Source organism: Anolis carolinensis, unplaced genomic scaffold, assembly GCF_035594765.1.
Source record: "Anolis carolinensis isolate JA03-04 unplaced genomic scaffold, rAnoCar3.1.pri scaffold_14, whole genome shotgun sequence".
In the NCBI taxonomy this organism is placed as follows: domain Eukaryota; kingdom Metazoa; phylum Chordata; class Lepidosauria; order Squamata; family Dactyloidae; genus Anolis; species Anolis carolinensis.
The window spans coordinates 11,714,393-11,722,655 of record NW_026943825.1 but is presented as its reverse complement, the minus strand read 5'-3'; positions in this window follow the sequence as shown (position 1 = coordinate 11,722,655).

Below are 8,263 nucleotides of genomic sequence, written 5' to 3'. Positions count from 1 at the left end.
GCATCAGCATCATGCGCCGGCCCAACGGCGGGCGGGCGGGCGGGCGGGAGAGCCCATTCTGGAGGGGAAAGACGAGAAGCAGCCACAGCATCCATCCCGGGGTTCCCAGAACGCAAGGAGAAGCAAGGCGGAAAGCCAGGTCCCTGGCCAGGGCTATCCAACATCACCATCACCATTTACATCCCACCTCTCTCCAAAACATCCGATTTGGACCCGGCACGAATGAGAAACAAACACAAGGACACAACCTCTCGCCATCAAAATAAAACATACGTTGATTTGTATTCTGTTGGGATACTGGTTTTTTAATACCTAGATTGTGTTCCTTTTCATGGGGCCTCTGGTGGCGCAGTGTGTTGAAGCGCTGAGCTGCTGTACTTGCGGACCGAAAGGTCCCAGGTTCAAATCCGGGGCGCAGAGTGAGCGCCTGCTGTTAGCCCCAGCTCCTGCCAACCTAGCAGTTCGAAGACATGCCAATGTGAGTAGATCAATAGGTACCGCTCCGGCAGGAAGGTAACAGCGCTCCATGCAGTCATGGCAGCCACATGACCTTGGAGGTGTCTACGGACAACGCCGGCTCTTCGGCTTAGAAATGGAGATGAGCATCAACCCCCAGAGTCGGACATGACTGGACTTTACATCAGGGGAAACCTTTACCTTTACCTACCTTGATTTGTATGAACAGAGGTTGTGTGTTGTGCTAATATACAAGCTCTAGTAAAGGTAAAGATTTTCCTCCGACATTAAGCCCAGTCGTGTCCGACTCATCTCCATTTCTAAGCCAAAGAGCTGGTGTTGTCCATAGACACCTCCAAGATCACGTGGCCACTGGCATGGCTGCATGGAGCACGTTACCTTCCTGCTGGAGCGGTACCTATTGATCTACTCACACTCTTTGGGTTGGTGCTCATCCCCATTTCTAAGCCGAAGAACTGGCGTTGTCCATAGACGCCTCCAAGGTCACGTGGCCACTGGCATGGCTGCATGGAGTGCCGTTACCTTCCCGCCGGAGCGGTACCTATTGATCTACTCACACTCTTTGGGTTGGTGCTCATCCCCATTTCTAAGCCGAAGAACTGGCGTTGTCCATAGACGCCTCCAAGGTCACATGGCCACTGGCATGGCTGCATGGAGTGCCGTTACCTTCCCGCCGGAGCGGTACCTATTGATCTACTCACACTCTTTGGGTTGGTGCTCATCCCCATTTCTAAGCCGAAGAACTGGCGTTGTCCATAGACGCCTCCAAGGTCACGTGGCCACTGGCATGGCTGCATGGAGTGCCGTTACCTTCCCGCCGGAGCGGTACCTATTGATCTACTCACACTCTTTGGGTTGGTGCTCATCCCCATTTCTAAGCCGAAGAACTGGCGTTGTCCATAGACGCCTCCAAGGTCACGTGGCCACTGGCATGGCTGCATGGAGTGCCGTTACCTTCCCGCTGGAGCGGTACCTATTGATCTACTCACACTCTTTGGGTTGGTGCTCATCTCCATTTCTAAGCCAAAGAGCCGGCATTGTCCGTAGACACCTCCAAGGTCATGTGGCCACTGGCATGACTGCATGGAACACCGTTACCTTCCCGCCAGAGCAGTACCTATTGATCTACTCACATTTGCATGTTTTCGAAGTGCTGGGTTGGCAGATGCTGGGGCTGACAGCGGGAATTCACCCTGCTCCCCAGATTTGAACAACAGCTCAGCGGTTTAACCCACTGTGCCACCAAGCTGCTGAACTTGTCTACATAGGGACAACCAAACGGAGCAACTTTGCCCAAACAAGGAGCATGAAAGGCACCGCAGACTAATCCAACCAGAGAAGTCAGCCATAGCAAAGCACTTGATGAACCAACCTGGAAACAGTATATTATTGGACAACACAGAAATGCCGGACCACTCTCACAACCAACATGTCAGACTACACAGAGAGGCCACTGAAATCCACAAGCACAATTTCGACAGAAAGGAGGAAACCATGAAAAGGAACACAATCTAGGTATTAAAAAACCAGTCTCTGTAGGTTTAATCCCTTCAGTAATGGAGCACTGCTGCCTTTCAAGTGTAGGTACTGTTATCGCTTGTATAATTTTCCCAATTTCTTGATTGAGTTGCAGTTGTTACCACTAAAATGGATAAGTTTCTAATTAAGAAAAGAAAATGTGGTGACAAATAATGTTTGCAACGAACCCCATGGAGTGGTTATAGAGCAAACTACGCAAGAATCAACTGTAGGACATAAGACGTGGAAAGGAAAAAAATCCCAAACTGTAAACATTATATGAAACTTATATGATGTACTAGCTGTGCCCAGCCACGCGTTGCTGTGGCAAAGTGGTGGTGGTATTGGTTAAAAGTTGTTTTGGAATTTTTATTTGACGTTATTTGTATTTTTTAAATTAATTTTATTGTAACTTATCTTTTTTATTTATTATATTTTATTATTTTGTTGTATTATTTTTAGTTATTTTGTTATAGTATTTTATTGTATTAATTTTTTAGTGTTTTTAATTATTTTTATTGTATTATTTGTATTTATTTTATTTTTTATTCTTTTATTAACACTGGGCTGAGTGGGTTGCTAGGAGACCAAGTGGGCGGAGCTTAGCCTTCTAAGTGGCAGCAATTGGATAAAAACAATTATTGCTCTCCCTCTAAGTAGGACTTTATTTTTCTTTTCTTTTTGTTGTATCAGCCTAGAGGCATGGATGATGGATTGTGTTGTCAAATTTCGAGGTTGGGGGGCCTGTAGTTTTGCTGTTTTGTGGCTCGCTGTGATGCCATCACTCATTTATATATATAGATTGCATGAAACTCTTTTACGGGGTTGGTTTAACCTCTGGTTTGCTAGTTGACTCCATAGCACGGAGCCATTGGAACTCAAGTGGAGTCAAACTGCATTCATTGTGTAGTACAGATGCACCCGGAAGCCTCGGAAAGGCAAGAGCATCAAGTCTAAATTCATATAGAGTCTCACTTACCCAACATTCACTTATCCAATGTTCTGGATTATCCAAAGCAGTTTGCCTCCCTCCCCGATCCACAGCTGTTTCTCTAGGCAGCAAGGATTGAACTTTTTATGGATTTAATTTCCAACAACGTTGCTACTGTAAATTCATTTTATGCAATTCTATCTTTATTTGTAGTCAATTTGTTAGAAGCCATTTTTTGTCAATCTATATACAGTAGAGTCTCACTCATCCAAGCCTCGCTTATCCAAGCCTCTGGATTATCCAAGCCATTTTTGTAGTCAATGTTTTCAATATTTCATGATATTTTGGTGCTAAATTTGTAAATACAGTAATTACTACATAGCATTAATGTGTAATGAACTACCTTTTCTGTCAAATTTGTTGTATAACATGATGTTTTGGTGCTTAATTTGTAAAATCATAACCTAATTTGATGTTTAATAGGCTTTTCCTTAATCCCTCCTTATTATCCAAGATATTCGCTTATCCAAGCTTCTGCTGGCCCGTTTAGCTTGGATAAGTGAGACTCTACTGCAGGGGTCCCCAAACTTTTTAAACGGGGGGCCAGTTCACAATCCTTCGGACTGTTGGAGGGCCGGACTATAGTTGGCCACTGAGCAATAAATAATAATAATAATAATTTATTTATTTTGTGTCAAAAGCATTGGTGCAGCAAATACATTTCAAATAATGGAAATAAAATAGAAAAGAAAAGAAATCACAAGCAACTAAATAGTTTTGGACCAAAAGTGGGCAACAGCAACCGCATTGTCTGTAGCTTTAAACAACTCCTCCTCCGTGCATGAGGCAGGGCATTGTGGGCAAGCATACATATGCGGAGTTGTTTGTTCAGCTCCACAGTCACACAAGGTGGAGGATTCCTCCAGGTAATGCCACCTTGCCAAGTTGTCTTTTGATCTGCCCACTCCACTTCTGAGTCTGTTCAGGGACTTCCAAGTTGCCCATTCTTGGTTTGCCCCCTTGAGAAAGACCCTCTTGGGTGGCCATCCAGTTAGAATTGCCAGGTTTAGCTGCCCAGAGAGACACCCTTGCTGTTGCTGGAGGAACATCAAGAGGATAATAATAATAATAATAATAATAATAATAATAATAATAATAATAATAATAATAATAGGATTGGCAGAGACCCTTTGGGCCATTGAGTCCAATCCCCTTCTGCCTTTGTGCACCGAAAGCACAAGCACAGCACCCCTAACAGATGGCCATCCAGCCTCAATGTTAATAATAATAATAATAATAATAATAATAATAATAATAATACAGGGTTTTGGAACACAATACTCCTGACCTCACAATCATGTTAAAAAACAAAGTATGGATTGTTGATGTTGCAATCCTAGGTGACAGCAGGATTGAGGAAAAACAACTGGAAAAGCTGACACGATATGAGGATTTAAAGATCAATTACAAAGACTCTGGCACAAGCCAGTCAAGGTGGTCCCAGTGGTATTCGGCACACTGGGTGCAGTGCCTAAAGACCTTGGCCTGCACTTAAACACAATCGGCACTGACACAATCCCCACCTGCCAGCTGCAGAAGGCACCTTACTGGGATCTGCGCGCATTATTCCCTGATACATCACACAGTCCTAGACACTTGGGAAGTGTCCGACATGTGATCCAAGACAACAACCAGAAGAGTATCTGCTGTGGACTCATCTTGTTGTATTTCAAATAATAATAATAATAATAATAATAATAATAATAATAATAATAATAATAATAATGCATTCTGATTGAAGTCAGAATAATGCATTTTTGATTGAAGTCAAAAATCAGAAACTCCTCAAAACACAGCAGACAAAAAACCAGTACAAGAAAACCGCACTACAAACTAGAGCTGACAGCTGGCACAACAAAACACTGCATGGAAAGTTCCTTGACAAAATTGAAGGAAAAGCTGATAAGGAGAAGACCTGGCTCTGGCTCACGAATGGGACCCTGAAGAAGGAGACAGAAGGCCTGATCCTTGCAGCCCAGGAGCAAGACATCAGGACAAAGGCCATTCAGGCCAAGATCGAAAAATCAGCTGATGACCCAAAATGCAGACTGTGCAAGGAAACCGACGAAACCATGGATCATATCCTCAGCTGCTGTAAGAAAATCGCACAGACAGACTACAAACAGAGGCACAACTATATGGCCCAAATGATTCATTGGAACTTATGCCTCAGGTACCACCTCCCAGCAGGAAAGAACTGGTGGGATCACAAACCTGCAAAAGTATTGGAAAATGAGCACGCAAAGATACTGTGGGACTTCCGAATCCAGACTGACAAAGTTCTGGAACACAACACACCAGACATCACAGTTGTGGAAAAGAACAAGGTTTGGATCATTGATGTTGCCATCCCAGGTGACAGTCGCATAGATGAAAAACAACAGGAAAAACTCAGCCGCTATCAGGACCTCAAGATTGAACTTCAAAGACTCTGGCAGAAACCAGTACAGGTGGTCCCGGTGGTGATGGGCACACTGGGTGCTGTGCCAAAAGATCTCAGCCGGCATTTGGAAACAATAGACATTGACAAAATCACCATCTGCCAACTGCAAAAGGCCACCCTACTGGGATCTGCACACATCATCAGAAAATACATCACACAGTCCTAGACACTTGGGAAGTGTTCGACTTGTGGTTTTGCGAAACGAAATCCAGCATATCTATCTTGTTTGCTGTGCCATACAACATCGTTGTGTTGATGATAATAATAATAATAATAATAATAATAATAATAATAATAATAATAATAATAATAATTGGGTCATTTAGCCCAACCTCCTCCTGCCCTTGTGCCGTGGGGGCCGGATAAATGGCTTCGATGGGCCGCATCCGGCCCCCGGGCCTTAGTTTGGGGACCCCTGCAATAGATAATAATAAACATCACATCAAGGAATCAAGAAACAGTAAAACAAGAGCAGGCCGCATGAACACAAAGATAAAACCCGGAGTGAGAGGGACAGAGGGGTACATTCAACCTGTTTTGTATTACCCTGTCCCCAAATTTCTGCTCCGTATAACAGTTGAGGTAAAATCTTAGCAGCAAAAATCTTTACTGTGGGACATACCAAGGAGCCTCTCTTTGTTTTCCCAAAGGCTAGGATTGATTTCACTGACCTCCAGGCAGATAATTTGGCTGCCTCTATGTGGCTCTTCCAGTTCCCATTATATGAGAAGTGTATGCCCAAGTATTTAAAGTTATGACACTGCTCTATTGAGTGGCCATCCAATTTCCATTTATGTATTTGCTTCCTTTTGGAAAATACCATCACTTTGGTTTTAGAGTGATTGATCATCAGCTTCTCTTGTTCACAGATTCTGCTTAGTGACCTCAAAAGTCTCCTGAGACCTATTTGCGTAGTTGACAGGAGGACCATGTCATCCGCATACAACAAGACTTGGATTTTCCTACTACAGTAGAGTCTCACTTATCCAACACTTGCTTATCCAACGTTCTGGATTATCCAACACATTTTTGTAGTCAATGTTTTCAAAACATCGTGATATTTTGGTGCTAAATTTGTAAATACAGTAATTACTACATAGCATTACTGCGTATTGAACTACTTTTTCTGTCAAATTTGTTGTATAACATGATGTTTTGGTGCTTAATTTGTAAAATCATAACCTAATTTGATGTTTAATAGGTTTTTCCTTAATGCCTCCTTATTACCCAACATATTCGCTTATCCAACATTCTGCCGGCCCGTTTATGTTGGATAAGTGAGACTCTACTGTACCTCCTAATGGAGGGAGTGCTCAGGGGAGCTCAACTTGGCAACTAGATTGTTTATGTAGAAATTAAACAGAAAAGGTGCTAGCGAACAGCCTTGCCTAACTCCTCTTTTTATTTCAATGTTGCTTGATAGCTTGCCTGACTGAATTTAGTTGGCACTCCATGGGTGCTGTAACCCCTCGATCCCTGATTTTGCATTACACAGATGGGTCTGTACCCTCTTCGGGCTCCCCCGACACCTGTTTTGAGTTGTTCGCCATTTTATTTACTTTGCTGCGCCATTGGATTGTGCCATGGATTTTGGTATCCACAACAGAGCCCTGTAACTGAATGCCAGTGGATATAGAAAACTGCATTTGCACGTCTATGGTTCCCGGATTCTCAGTAACAACAGTTAGAATTTGATGCCATTTTGTCCGAAGTATTGAGTAGGAATTATTCTGCAGAGATAAAAAGTGCATGAATAGTCTTCCTGTGGAGGAAGATAAATACGGCCTCAAATCCGGTTTCACAATATATGTTCTGTACCTCCTTGCATGCACTTAACTGCACAGCAGATGCTCCGGCTGTGTCTGTTGTTAGTAGGAGGCGGCTCTTTCAATATGACACCCGCTGGCTGGCAGAAGGGCAGAAAGTTCCGTCAACACACCTGTATGGTGTTGATTGCTCTCCTTTCACAACCAGGCTTCACAAACGCACCTCTTGAAGCAAGTTGGCCTGCAGCTGCCAGGTTGCAAACCACCTGGAACCCCCTTGAGCTTAACGGATCTTTCTCAAAGCTTGGAAAGAAGGTAGGTTTGAGAGGGTTTTTTTTGCAGACTAGTCCTAGCAGGATGCAGGGAGGTTTCGTTTTGAGCAAAGGAAAAGTGCGTTCCAACTTTATCAACTACTAGCTTAGGGACTCAGCGATGTCCGGGTTATCTGAAAAGGGCATTAATTGTCTTTGAATGTTATGTATTCTCAGTTTGGAGTGGGTGAACTACAATTCCCAGAATCGTGGGTCAATCTTCCCCAAACCCTGCCAGTCTTCAAAGTTGGACATTTTGGGTCTGTGTAGCAAGCATGGTCCAGATCTGTCATGGGCTGGTCATCGCCTGGGCGCAGTGCTCTCTGGATGGGGGTGAAGTACTACAACTCCCAGATTCCCGGGGCAATTGTCCTGAAACACTGGTCAGTATCCACAGGAGGCAATGTTGAGTCTGTGTGCCCAGTTTGGTCCAGATCCGTCATTGGCTGGGTTCAGTGGTCTTTGGATGCAGACGAACTACAACTCCCAAAATCAAGGCCCATTCCCATAAACACCTGCAGTATGTTCAGTTGGTCTTGAAGCTTCTCTGTGCACAGTTTGGTCCCGGTCCATTGTTGGTGGGGGTCACTGTTTCTCCGGATGCAGCTGAACTAGAACTCCCTTTTTCCCAAACTTGTCCAATATGTTCTGTTGGTTATGAAGGCTCTGTGTGCCAAGTTTGGTCCCGGTCCATCATTAGTGGGGTTTGATTGCAAGTGAACTATAAATCCCAGTATCTACTACTCCCAAATGTCCA